Source organism: Hyla sarda, unplaced genomic scaffold, assembly GCF_029499605.1.
Source record: "Hyla sarda isolate aHylSar1 unplaced genomic scaffold, aHylSar1.hap1 scaffold_336, whole genome shotgun sequence".
Taxonomy (NCBI): Eukaryota; Metazoa; Chordata; class Amphibia; order Anura; family Hylidae; genus Hyla; species Hyla sarda.
The window spans coordinates 286868-300408 of NW_026610109.1; the positions used below are offsets into that span (position 1 = coordinate 286868).

General features: G+C 46.0%; 6 non-coding genes across 6 annotated transcripts; all 6 read right to left on the reverse strand.

Moving 5' to 3' along the window:
* Nucleotides 1-1848: 1848 nt before the first annotated feature.
* LOC130330557 (U2 spliceosomal RNA) lies at nucleotides 1849-2039 on the reverse strand. The gene has a single exon (XR_008873694.1). It is a non-coding gene; the product is annotated as a U2 spliceosomal RNA (small nuclear RNA).
* Nucleotides 2040-4132: 2093 nt separating this feature from the next.
* On the reverse strand, nucleotides 4133-4323 carry LOC130330558 (U2 spliceosomal RNA). Its single transcript, XR_008873695.1, has one exon. It is a non-coding gene; the product is annotated as a U2 spliceosomal RNA (small nuclear RNA).
* A 2096-nt stretch (nucleotides 4324-6419) lies between these two features.
* LOC130330559 (U2 spliceosomal RNA) lies at nucleotides 6420-6610 on the reverse strand. The gene has a single exon (XR_008873696.1). It is a non-coding gene; the product is annotated as a U2 spliceosomal RNA (small nuclear RNA).
* A 2109-nt stretch (nucleotides 6611-8719) lies between these two features.
* On the reverse strand, nucleotides 8720-8910 carry LOC130330619 (U2 spliceosomal RNA). Its single transcript, XR_008873742.1, has one exon. It is a non-coding gene; the product is annotated as a U2 spliceosomal RNA (small nuclear RNA).
* A 2086-nt stretch (nucleotides 8911-10996) lies between these two features.
* On the reverse strand, nucleotides 10997-11187 carry LOC130330561 (U2 spliceosomal RNA). The gene has a single exon (XR_008873697.1). It is a non-coding gene; the product is annotated as a U2 spliceosomal RNA (small nuclear RNA).
* Nucleotides 11188-13272: 2085 nt separating this feature from the next.
* On the reverse strand, nucleotides 13273-13463 carry LOC130330562 (U2 spliceosomal RNA). Its single transcript, XR_008873698.1, has one exon. It is a non-coding gene; the product is annotated as a U2 spliceosomal RNA (small nuclear RNA).
* Nucleotides 13464-13541: the final 78 nt, after the last annotated feature.

Here is a 13541-nt window from a genome sequence, read left to right on the forward strand (position 1 = left end):
TCCTACTTGCATGTGACACTGGGCTTAGGATCTGCATAGGAAACACACACACAAGCACACACCTACCTTTGTTGCCTGCAGATGCCTCCTTGGCTGTCCCCAAACGGTATCAAACCAACACCCACGGGAAGCTGTAAGCATAGAGGACATGCCTGCACCCCATTGGACTTACCTGTGTGGGTTAAATCCGGGTTATTTGACAACCTATGGCGGTGATGGTTCTGCTCAGGCAGAGCAGTGCTGATGCTCCTCATAAAGCTGTCGCTGCTGTGAAGGTTCTAGGTGACATCACAAATCCCTATGGTTACATACACAACAAAGCTGGGTTGTTGTTGTTTACACTCTGCAAGGCCTGTGGAAGTGAGTGACATCATAGCACTGTAGTTCTGAGGGTTCTAGATGGATGCAACAATCTCCTGTTGCTTCTATGAAGGCCATAATAGACGACATCACCAAACAGCTCCATAGTCACATACACAGCAAAGGAGAGATGTTGTTTACACCTAGTGATGTCAGTGGTATTGAGTGACATCACAGCACAGTGCTAAGGCTCCTGGGCCTGGACACAGCAGCGGCTGCAATATCTCAACGGAGAATACGTTTATATATATGTGTGTGTGTGCGCGTATATATATATATATATATATATATATATATATATATATATATATTTCTCCGCCGAAATCACTTTTAAACCCATTTCCACCTTTTTTTCCCTTCTCTTCCTCTTACTTTTTTTTCACGTTTTTTTACGTTTTTCTCCTTTTCGCCTCTTTTCTGGACGTATTATTCTTCTTTTTCTTCTTTTTTTTCGTCTAATGCATACCCCATCAGTGCAGCAATGCTTATTCAATACCGCCAGCAGATGGAGACACTGGGGGATAATTTTCTAAGGATTTATACTGATTTTTCCTGTCTGAATTTGTCGCACAGAAAGTTGCAGGCCAAATATGTGTGACATTTCTGCGACTTTAGCTTCTAGAGCATTTTTACAACATTATACATAGGTGCTGAATACATAAAAAGCGACTGTTCAGCGACAGACAAGTCGCATCGGCTGAAAGTAGGCCAGAATGTCAGTCCATGTTGGAGCAGGTTTAGATACAGTCTAAAGTATAGATCTCAAAGTCTGTGCACAGAATTTAGCAAGGGCCTCGCACCTTCTGATGCATCAGGTAGGTGCACAATAGCATAGCCTAACCCTCTGTACTTTGGTCTATATTGATGCGGGACATAGACAGCCAGCTGATGACCAATCCATTAGTGCAATGGATGGCTGGAAGCATTTGTCTTTGCCTTTGCAATACCACAGAAGCAATGCATGGTCAATGTACAGCAATGACACACCTGTGTGAACAGCCAGGAGACCCCCCCCCCCCCCCCCCATGTTATGTTACATAGTTACATAGTTAGTACGGTCGAAAAAAGACATATGTCCATCAAGTTCAACCAGGGAATTAAGGGGTAGGGGTGTGGCGCGATATTGGGGAAGGGATGAGATTTTATATTTCTTCATAAGCATTAATCTTATTTTGTCAATTAGGAACATTCAGCACCCACCCGCTATCAAGGCAGCTGCCTATCATGTCATGCCCTACCTGCACAGGTGTGCTGGCTACTCAAATGATCCAATTAAGGAGGCCATTTAGTCAGCAACAGCAGAAGTCCTGTGCCTGGACGCTCCAACAGCGGCCAGACACAAGCAGAAGCAGAAGCAGCAGAAGCAGCAGCAGCACCACCTTTTGTTTTTTGGCTGCAGCAGCAGCAAGGCCCACAGGGCTGGCTAGCTGGCTAGCCAGCAAGCAGGTAGCAATGAAAGTAGGAATCTTTCTTTTTAACCCTGTAAGGGGGTGGTGCACTGTACCCGAAGATACTGCCATATCGGGTCAATGCATAGGGCGACGGAAGCAAGCTTCGAAATCGGCCCCCGTTCTCAAAAATCCATTTAATATATGGTCCCCAGATAGGGGACGTATCAGATATTAAACTGATAAGAACAGATACTACACTTGATCTTAGCCAAAAGGCCGAGAAGCGATAACCGTGAAAGGGGCGGGCCCAACAAGGTGCCCTTCATGGGCACTATCACTGCTTGCTGTCAGGGAGGCTGCCAGACAATTTTCCATGCACACTCTGGGCTGGGGGGCAGTCAACCACCAGTACACACAGCAGAACCTAAACCCATACCATTATTGCTAAGCAGCAAGACAGGGGCCCATTGCACTCCCACGGGGCCTTTTTAAATGCAATCCATAACCCGGATTTGCCAGGAACCCTTCTTACTCCTCCTACTTGCATGTGACACTGGGCTTAGGATCTGCATAGGAAACACACACACAAGCACACACCTACCTTTGTTGCCTGCAGATGCCTCCTTGGCTGTCCCCAAACGGTATCAAACCAACACCCACGGGAAGCTGTAAGCATAGAGGACATGCCTGCACCCCATTGGACTTACCTGTGTGGGTTAAATCCGGGTTATTTGACAACCTATGGCGGTGATGGTTCTGCTCAGGCAGAGCAGTGCTGATGCTCCTCATAAAGCTGTCGCTGCTGTGAAGGTTCTAGGTGACATCACAAATCCCTATGGTTACATACACAACAAAGCTGGGTTGTTGTTGTTTACACTCTGCAAGGCCTGTGGAAGTGAGTGACATCATAGCACTGTAGTTCTGAGGGTTCTAGATGGATGCAACAATCTCCTGTTGCTTCTATGAAGGCCATAATAGACGACATCACCAAACAGCTCCATAGTCACATACACAGCAAAGGAGAGATGTTGTTTACACCTAGTGATGTCAGTGGTATTGAGTGACATCACAGCACAGTGCTAAGGCTCCTGGGCCTGGACACAGCAGCGGCTGCAATATCTCAACGGAGAATATGTTTATATATATGTGTGTGTGTGCGCGTATATATATATATATATATATATATATATATATATATATATATATTTCTCCGCCGAAATCACTTTTAAACCCATTTCCACCTTTTTTTCCCTTCTCTTCCTCTTACTTTTTTTTCACGTTTTTTTACGTTTTTCTCCTTTTCGCCTCTTTTCTGGGCGTATTATTCTTCTTTTTCTTCTTTTTTTTCGTCTAATGCATACCCCATCAGTGCAGCAATGCTTATTCAATACCGCCAGCAGATGGAGACACTGGGGGATAATTTTCTAAGGATTTATACTGATTTTTCCTGTCTGAATTTGTCGCACAGAAAGTTGCAGGCCAAATATGTGTGACATTTCTGCGACTTTAGCTTCTAGAGCATTTTTACAACATTATACATAGGTGCTGAATACATAAAAAGCGACTGTTCAGCGACAGACAAGTCGCATCGGCTGAAAGTAGGCCAGAATGTCAGTCCATGTTGGAGCAGGTTTAGATACAGTCTAAAGTATAGATCTCAAAGTCTGTGCACAGAATTTAGCAAGGGCCTCGCACCTTCTGATGCATCAGGTAGGTGCACAATAGCATAGCCTAACCCTCTGTACTTTGGTCTATATTGATGCGGGACATAGACAGCCAGCTGATGACCAATCCATTAGTGCAATGGATGGCTGGAAGCATTTGTCTTTGCCTTTGCAATACCACAGAAGCAATGCATGGTCAATGTACAGCAATGACACACCTGTGTGAACAGCCAGGAGACCCCCCCCCCCCCCCCATGTTATGTTACATAGTTACATAGTTAGTACGGTCGAAAAAAGACATATGTCCATCAAGTTCAACCAGGGAATTAAGGGGTAGGGGTGTGGCGCGATATTGGGGAAGGGATGAGATTTTATATTTCTTCATAAGCATTAATCTTATTTTGTCAATTAGGAACATTCAGCACCCACCCGCTATCAAGGCAGCTGCCTATCATGTCATGCCCTACCTGCACAGGTGTGCTGGCTACTCAAATGATCCAATTAAGGAGGCCATTTAGTCAGCAGCAGCAGAAGTCCTGTGCCTGGACGCTCCAACAGCGGCCAGACACAAGCAGAAGCAGAAGCAGCAGAAGCAGCAGCAGCACCACCTTTTGTTTTTTGGCTGCAGCAGCAGCAAGGCCCACAGGGCTGGCTAGCTGGCTAGCCAGCAAGCAGGTAGCAATGAAAGTAGGAATCTTTCTTTTTAACCCTGTAAGGGGGTGGTGCACTGTACCCGAAGATACTGCCATATCGGGTCAATGCATAGGGCGACGGAAGCAAGCTTCGAAATCGGCCCCCGTTCTCAAAAATCCATTTAATATATGGTCCCCAGATAGGGGACGTATCAGATATTAAACTGATAAGAACAGATACTACACTTGATCTTAGCCAAAAGGCCGAGAAGCGATAACCGTGAAAGGGGCGGGGGCCCAACAAGGTGCCCTTCATGGGCACTATCACTGCTTGCTGTCAGGGAGGCTGCCAGACAATTTTCCATGCACACTCTGGGCTGGGGGGCAGTCAACCACCAGTACACACAGCAGAACCTAAACCCATACCATTATTGCTAAGCAGCAAGACAGGGGCCCATTGCACTCCCACGGGGCCTTTTTAAATGCAATCCATAACCCGGATTTGCCAGGAACCCTTCTTACTCCTCCTACTTGCATGTGACACTGGGCTTAGGATCTGCATAGGAAACACACACACAAGCACACACCTACCTTTGTTGCCTGCAGATGCCTCCTTGGCTGTCCCCAAAACGGTATCAAACCAACACCCACGGGAAGCTGTAAGCATAGAGGACATGCCTGCACCCCATTGGACTTACCTGTGTGGGTTAAATCCGGGTTATTTGACAACCTATGGCGGTGATGGTTCTGCTCAGGCAGAGCAGTGCTGATGCTCCTCATAAAGCTGTCGCTGCTGTGAAGGTTCTAGGTGACATCACAAATCCCTATGGTTACATACACAACAAAGCTGGGTTGTTGTTGTTTACACTCTGCAAGGCCTGTGGAAGTGAGTGACATCATAGCACTGTAGTTCTGAGGGTTCTAGATGGATGCAACAATCTCCTGTTGCTTCTATGAAGGCCATAATAGACGACATCACCAAACAGCTCCATAGTCACATACACAGCAAAGGAGAGATGTTGTTTACACCTAGTGATGTCAGTGGTATTGAGTGACATCACAGCACAGTACTAAGGCTCCTGGGCCTGGACACAGCAGCGGCTGCAATATCTCAACGGAGAATACGTTTATATATATGTGTGTGTGTGCGCGTATATATATATATATATATATATATATATATATATATATATATTTCTCCGCCGAAATCACTTTTAAACCCATTTCCACCTTTTTTTCCCTTCTCTTCCTCTTACTTTTTTTTCACGTTTTTTTACGTTTTTCTCCTTTTCGCCTCTTTTCTGGGCGTATTATTCTTCTTTTTCTTCTTTTTTTTCGTCTAATGCATACCCCATCAGTGCAGCAATGCTTATTCAATACCGCCAGCAGATGGAGACACTGGGGGATAATTTTCTAAGGATTTATACTGATTTTTCCTGTCTGAATTTGTCGCACAGAAAGTTGCAGGCCAAATATGTGTGACATTTCTGCGACTTTAGCTTCTAGAGCATTTTTACAACATTATACATAGGTGCTGAATACATAAAAAGCGACTGTTCAGCGACAGACAAGTCGCATCGGCTGAAAGTAGGCCAGAATGTCAGTCCATGTTGGAGCAGGTTTAGATACAGTCTAAAGTATAGATCTCAAAGTCTGTGCACAGAATTTAGCAAGGGCCTCGCACCTTCTGATGCATCAGGTAGGTGCACAATAGCATAGCCTAACCCTCTGTACTTTGGTCTATATTGATGCGGGACATAGACAGCCAGCTGATGACCAATCCATTAGTGCAATGGATGGCTGGAAGCATTTGTCTTTGCCTTTGCAATACCACAGAAGCAATGCATGGTCAATGTACAGCAATGACACACCTGTGTGAACAGCCAGGAGACCCCCCCCCCCCCCCCCCATGTTATGTTACATAGTTACATAGTTAGTACGGTCGAAAAAAGACATATGTCCATCAAGTTCAACCAGGGAATTAAGGGGTAGGGGTGTGGCGCGATATTGGGGAAGGGATGAGATTTTATATTTCTTCATAAGCATTAATCTTATTTTGTCAATTAGGAACATTCAGCACCCACCCGCTATCAAGGCAGCTGCCTATCATGTCATGCCCTACCTGCACAGGTGTGCTGGCTACTCAAATGATCCAATTAAGGAGGCCATTTAGTCAGCAGCAGCAGAAGTCCTGTGCCTGGACGCTCCAACAGCGGCCAGACACAAGCAGAAGCAGAAGCAGCAGAAGCAGCAGCAGCACCACCTTTTGTTTTTTGGCTGCAGCAGCAGCAAGGCCCACAGGGCTGGCTAGCTGGCTAGCCAGCAAGCAGGTAGCAATGAAAGTAGGAATCTTTCTTTTTAACCCTGTAAGGGGGTGGTGCACTGTACCCGAAGATACTGCCATATCGGGTCAATGCATAGGGCGACGGAAGCAAGCTTCGAAATCGGCCCCCGTTCTCAAAAATCCATTTAATATATGGTCCCCAGATAGGGGACGTATCAGATATTAAACTGATAAGAACAGATACTACACTTGATCTTAGCCAAAAGGCCGAGAAGCGATAACCGTGAAAGGGGCGGGCCCAACAAGGTGCCCTTCATGGGCACTATCACTGCTTGCTGTCAGGGAGGCTGCCAGACAATTTTCCATGCACACTCTGGGCTGGGGGGCAGTCAACCACCAGTACACACAGCAGAACCTAAACCCATACCATTATTGCTAAGCAGCAAGACAGGGGCCCATTGCACTCCCACGGGGCCTTTTTAAATGCAATCCATAACCCGGATTTGCCAGGAACCCTTCTTACTCCTCCTACTTGCATGTGACACTGGGCTTAGGATCTGCATAGGAAACACACACACAAGCACACACCTACCTTTGTTGCCTGCAGATGCCTCCTTGGCTGTCCCCAAACGGTATCAAACCAACACCCACGGGAAGCTGTAAGCATAGAGGACATGCCTGCACCCCATTGGACTTACCTGTGTGGGTTAAATCCGGGTTATTTGACAACCTATGGCGGTGATGGTTCTGCTCAGGCAGAGCAGTGCTGATGCTCCTCATAAAGCTGTCGCTGCTGTGAAGGTTCTAGGTGACATCACAAATCCCTATGGTTACATACACAACAAAGCTGGGTTGTTGTTGTTTACACTCTGCAAGGCCTGTGGAAGTGAGTGACATCATAGCACTGTAGTTCTGAGGGTTCTAGATGGATGCAACAATCTCCTGTTGCTTCTATGAAGGCCATAATAGACGACATCACCAAACAGCTCCATAGTCACATACACAGCAAAGGAGAGATGTTGTTTACACCTAGTGATGTCAGTGGTATTGAGTGACATCACAGCACAGTGCTAAGGCTCCTGGGCCTGGACACAGCAGCGGCTGCAATATCTCAACGGAGAATACGTTTATATCTATGTGTGTGTGTGCGCGTATATATATATATATATATATATATATATATATATATATATATATATATATATATATTTCTCCGCCGAAATCACTTTTAAACCCATTTCCACCTTTTTTTCCCTTCTCTTCCTCTTACTTTTTTTTCACGTTTTTTTACGTTTTTCTCCTTTTCGCCTCTTTTCTGGGCGTATTATTCTTCTTTTTCTTCTTTTTTTTCGTCTAATGCATACCCCATCAGTGCAGCAATGCTTATTCAATACCGCCAGCAGATGGAGACACTGGGGGATAATTTTCTAAGGATTTATACTGATTTTTCCTGTCTGAATTTGTCGCACAGAAAGTTGCAGGCCAAATATGTGTGACATTTCTGCGACTTTAGCTTCTAGAGCATTTTTACAACATTATACATAGGTGCTGAATACATAAAAAGCGACTGTTCAGCGACAGACAAGTCGCATCGGCTGAAAGTAGGCCAGAATGTCAGTCCATGTTGGAGCAGGTTTAGATACAGTCTAAAGTATAGATCTCAAAGTCTGTGCACAGAATTTAGCAAGGGCCTCGCACCTTCTGATGCATCAGGTAGGTGCACAATAGCATAGCCTAACCCTCTGTACTTTGGTCTATATTGATGCGGGACATAGACAGCCAGCTGATGACCAATCCATTAGTGCAATGGATGGCTGGAAGCATTTGTCTTTGCCTTTGCAATACCACAGAAGCAATGCATGGTCAATGTACAGCAATGACACACCTGTGTGAACAGCCAGGAGACCCCCCCCCCCCCCCCCATGTTATGTTACATAGTTACATAGTTAGTACGGTCGAAAAAAGACATATGTCCATCAAGTTCAACCAGGGAATTAAGGGGTAGGGGTGTGGCGCGATATTGGGGAAGGGATGAGATTTTATATTTCTTCATAAGCATTAATCTTATTTTGTCAATTAGGAACATTCAGCACCCACCCGCTATCAAGGCAGCTGCCTATCATGTCATGCCCTACCTGCACAGGTGTGCTGGCTACTCAAATGATCCAATTAAGGAGGCCATTTAGTCAGCAGCAGCAGAAGTCCTGTGCCTGGACGCTCCAACAGCGGCCAGACACAAGCAGAAGCAGAAGCAGCAGAAGCAGCAGCAGCAGCACCACCTTTTGTTTTTTGGCTGCAGCAGCAGCAAGGCCCACAGGGCTGGCTAGCTGGCTAGCCAGCAAGCAGGTAGCAATGAAAGTAGGAATCTTTCTTTTTAACCCTGTAAGGGGGTGGTGCACTGTACCCGAAGATACTGCCATATCGGGTCAATGCATAGGGCGACGGAAGCAAGCTTCGAAATCGGCCCCTGTTCTCAAAAATCCATTTAATATATGGTCCCCAGATAGGGGACGTATCAGATATTAAACTGATAAGAACAGATACTACACTTGATCTTAGCCAAAAGGCCGAGAAGCGATAACCGTGAAAGGGGCGGGCCCAACAAGGTGCCCTTCATGGGCACTATCACTGCTTGCTGTCAGGGAGGCTGCCAGACAATTTTCCATGCACACTCTGGGCTGGGGGGCAGTCAACCACCAGTACACACAGCAGAACCTAAACCCATACCATTATTGCTAAGCAGCAAGACAGGGGCCCATTGCACTCCCACGGGGCCTTTTTAAATGCAATCCATAACCCGGATTTGCCAGGAACCCTTCTTACTCCTCCTACTTGCATGTGACACTGGGCTTAGGATCTGCATAGGAAACACACACACAAGCACACACCTACCTTTGTTGCCTGCAGATGCCTCCTTGGCTGTCCCCAAACGGTATCAAACCAACACCCACGGGAAGCTGTAAGCATAGAGGACATGCCTGCACCCCATTGGACTTACCTGTGTGGGTTAAATCCGGGTTATTTGACAACCTATGGCGGTGATGGTTCTGCTCAGGCAGAGCAGTGCTGATGCTCCTCATAAAGCTGTCGCTGCTGTGAAGGTTCTAGGTGACATCACAAATCCCTATGGTTACATACACAACAAAGCTGGGTTGTTGTTGTTTACACTCTGCAAGGCCTGTGGAAGTGAGTGACATCATAGCACTGTAGTTCTGAGGGTTCTAGATGGATGCAACAATCTCCTGTTGCTTCTATGAAGGCCATAATAGACGACATCACCAAACAGCTCCATAGTCACATACACAGCAAAGGAGAGATGTTGTTTACACCTAGTGATGTCAGTGGTATTGAGTGACATCACAGCACAGTGCTAAGGCTCCTGGGCCTGGACACAGCAGCGGCTGCAATATCTCAACGGAGAATACGTTTATATATATGTGTGTGTGTGCGCGTATATATATATATATATATATATATATATATATATATTTCTCCGCCGAAATCACTTTTAAACCCATTTCCACCTTTTTTTCCCTTCTCTTCCTCTTACTTTTTTTTCACGTTTTTTTACGTTTTTCTCCTTTTCGCCTCTTTTCTGGGCGTATTATTCTTCTTTTTCTTCTTTTTTTTCGTCTAATGCATACCCCATCAGTGCAGCAATGCTTATTCAATACCGCCAGCAGATGGAGACACTGGGGGATAATTTTCTAAGGATTTATACTGATTTTTCCTGTCTGAATTTGTCGCACAGAAAGTTGCAGGCCAAATATGTGTGACATTTCTGCGACTTTAGCTTCTAGAGCATTTTTACAACATTATACATAGGTGCTGAATACATAAAAAGCGACTGTTCAGCGACAGACAAGTCGCATCGGCTGAAAGTAGGCCAGAATGTCAGTCCATGTTGGAGCAGGTTTAGATACAGTCTAAAGTATAGATCTCAAAGTCTGTGCACAGAATTTAGCAAGGGCCTCGCACCTTCTGATGCATCAGGTAGGTGCACAATAGCATAGCCTAACCCTCTGTACTTTGGTCTATATTGATGCGGGACATAGACAGCCAGCTGATGACCAATCCATTAGTGCAATGGATGGCTGGAAGCATTTGTCTTTGCCTTTGCAATACCACAGAAGCAATGCATGGTCAATGTACAGCAATGACACACCTGTGTGAACAGCCAGGAGACCCCCCCCCCCCCCCCCATGTTATGTTACATAGTTACATAGTTAGTACGGTCGAAAAAAGACATATGTCCATCAAGTTCAACCAGGGAATTAAGGGGTAGGGGTGTGGCGCGATATTGGGGAAGGGATGAGATTTTATATTTCTTCATAAGCATTAATCTTATTTTGTCAATTAGGAACATTCAGCACCCACCCGCTATCAAGGCAGCTGCCTATCATGTCATGCCCTACCTGCACAGGTGTGCTGGCTACTCAAATGATCCAATTAAGGAGGCCATTTAGTCAGCAGCAGCAGAAGTCCTGTGCCTGGACGCTCCAACAGCGGCCAGACACAAGCAGAAGCAGAAGCAGCAGAAGCAGCAGCAGCACCACCTTTTGTTTTTTGGCTGCAGCAGCAGCAAGGCCCACAGGGCTGGCTAGCTGGCTAGCCAGCAAGCAGGTAGCAATGAAAGTAGGAATCTTTCTTTTTAACCCTGTAAGGGGGTGGTGCACTGTACCCGAAGATACTGCCATATCGGGTCAATGCATAGGGCGACGGAAGCAAGCTTCGAAATCGGCCCCCGTTCTCAAAAATCCATTTAATATATGGTCCCCAGATAGGGGACGTATCAGATATTAAACTGATAAGAACAGATACTACACTTGATCTTAGCCAAAAGGCCGAGAAGCGATAACCGTGAAAGGGGCGGGCCCAACAAGGTGCCCTTCATGGGCACTATCACTGCTTGCTGTCAGGGAGGCTGCCAGACAATTTTCCATGCACACTCTGGGCTGGGGGGCAGTCAACCACCAGTACACACAGCAGAACCTAAACCCATACCATTATTGCTAAGCAGCAAGACAGGGGCCCATTGCACTCCCACGGGGCCTTTTTAAATGCAATCCATAACCCGGATTTGCCAGGAACCCTTCTTACTCCTCCTACTTGCATGTGACACTGGGCTTAGGATCTGCATAGGAAACACACACACAAGCACACACCTACCTTTGTTGCCTGCAGATGCCTCCTTGGCTGTCCCCAAACGGTATCAAACCAACACCCACGGGAAGCTGTAAGCATAGAGGACATGCCTGCACCCCATTGGACTTACCTGTGTGGGTTAAATCCGGGTTATTTGACAACCTATGGCGGTGATGGTTCTGCTCAGGCAGAGCAGTGCTGATGCTCCTCATAAAGCTGTCGCTGCTGTGAAGGTTCTAGGTGACATCACAAATCCCTATGGTTACATACACAACAAAGCTGGGTTGTTGTTGTTTACACTCTGCAAGGCCTGTGGAAGTGAGTGACATCATAGCACTGTAGTTCTGAGGGTTCTAGATGGATGCAACAATCTCCTGTTGCTTCTATGAAGGCCATAATAGACGACATCACCAAACAGCTCCATAGTCACATACACAGCAAAGGAGAGATGTTGTTTACACCTAGTGATGTCAGTGGTATTGAGTGACATCACAGCACAGTGCTAAGGCTCCTGGGCCTGGACACAGCAGCGGCTGCAATATCTCAACGGAGAATACGTTTATATATATGTGTGTGTGTGCGCGTATATATATATATATATATATATATATATATATATATATTTCTCCGCCGAAATCACTTTTAAACCCATTTCCACCTTTTTTTCCCTTCTCTTCCTCTTACTTTTTTTTCACGTTTTTTTACGTTTTTCTCCTTTTCGCCTCTTTTCTGGGCGTATTATTCTTCTTTTTCTTCTTTTTTTTCGTCTAATGCATACCCCATCAGTGCAGCAATGCTTATTCAATACCGCCAGCAGATGGAGACACTGGGGGATAATTTTCTAAGGATTTATACTGATTTTTCCTGTCTGAATTTGTCGCACAGAAAGTTGCAGGCCAAATATGTGTGACATTTCTGCGACTTTAGCTTCTAGAGCATTTTTACAACATTATACATAGGTGCTGAATACATAAAAAGCGACTGTTCAGCGACAGACAAGTCGCATCGGCTGAAAGTAGGCCAGAATGTCAGTCCATGTTGGAGCAGGTTTAGATACAGTCTAAAGTATAGATCTCAAAGTCTGTGCACAGAATTTAGCAAGGGCCTCGCACCTTCTGATGCATCAGGTAGGTGCACAATAGCATAGCCTAACCCTCTGTACTTTGGTCTATATTGATGCGGGACATAGACAGCCAGCTGATGACCAATCCATTAGTGCAATGGATGGCTGGAAGCATTTGTCTTTGCCTTTGCAATACCACAGAAGCAATGCATGGTCAATGTACAGCAATGACACACCTGTGTGAACAGCCAGGAGACCCCCCCCCCCCCCATGTTATGTTACATAGTTACATAGTTAGTACGGTCGAAAAAAGACATATGTCCATCAAGTTCAACCAGGGAATTAAGGGGTAGGGGTGTGGCGCGATATTGGGGAAGGGATGAGATTTTATATTTCTTCATAAGCATTAATCTTATTTTGTCAATTAGGAACATTCAGCACCCACCCGCTATCAAGGCAGCTGCCTATCATGTCATGCCCTACCTGCACAGGTGTGCTGGCTACTCAAATGATCCAATTAAGGAGGCCATTTAGTCAGCAGCAGCAGAAGTCCTGTGCCTGGACGCTCCAACAGCGGCCAGACACAAGCAGAAGCAGAAGCAGCAGAAGCAGCAGCAGCACCACCTTTTGTTTTTTGGCTGCAGCAGCAGCAAGGCCCACAGGGCTGGCTAGCTGGCTAGCCAGCAAGCAGGTAGCAATGAAAGTAGGAATCTTTCTTTTTAACCCTGTAAGGGGGTGGTGCACTGTACCCGAAGATACTGCCATATCGGGTCAATGCATAGGGCGACGGAAGCAAGCTTCGAAATCGGCCCCCGTTCTCAAAAATCCATTTAATATATGGTCCCCAGATAGGGGACGTATCAGATATTAAACTGATAAGAACAGATACTACACTTGATCTTAGCCAAAAGGCCGAGAAGCGATAACCGTGAAAGGGGCGGGCCCAACAAGGTGCCCTTCATGGGCACTATCACTGCTTGCTGTCAGGGAGGCTGCCAGACA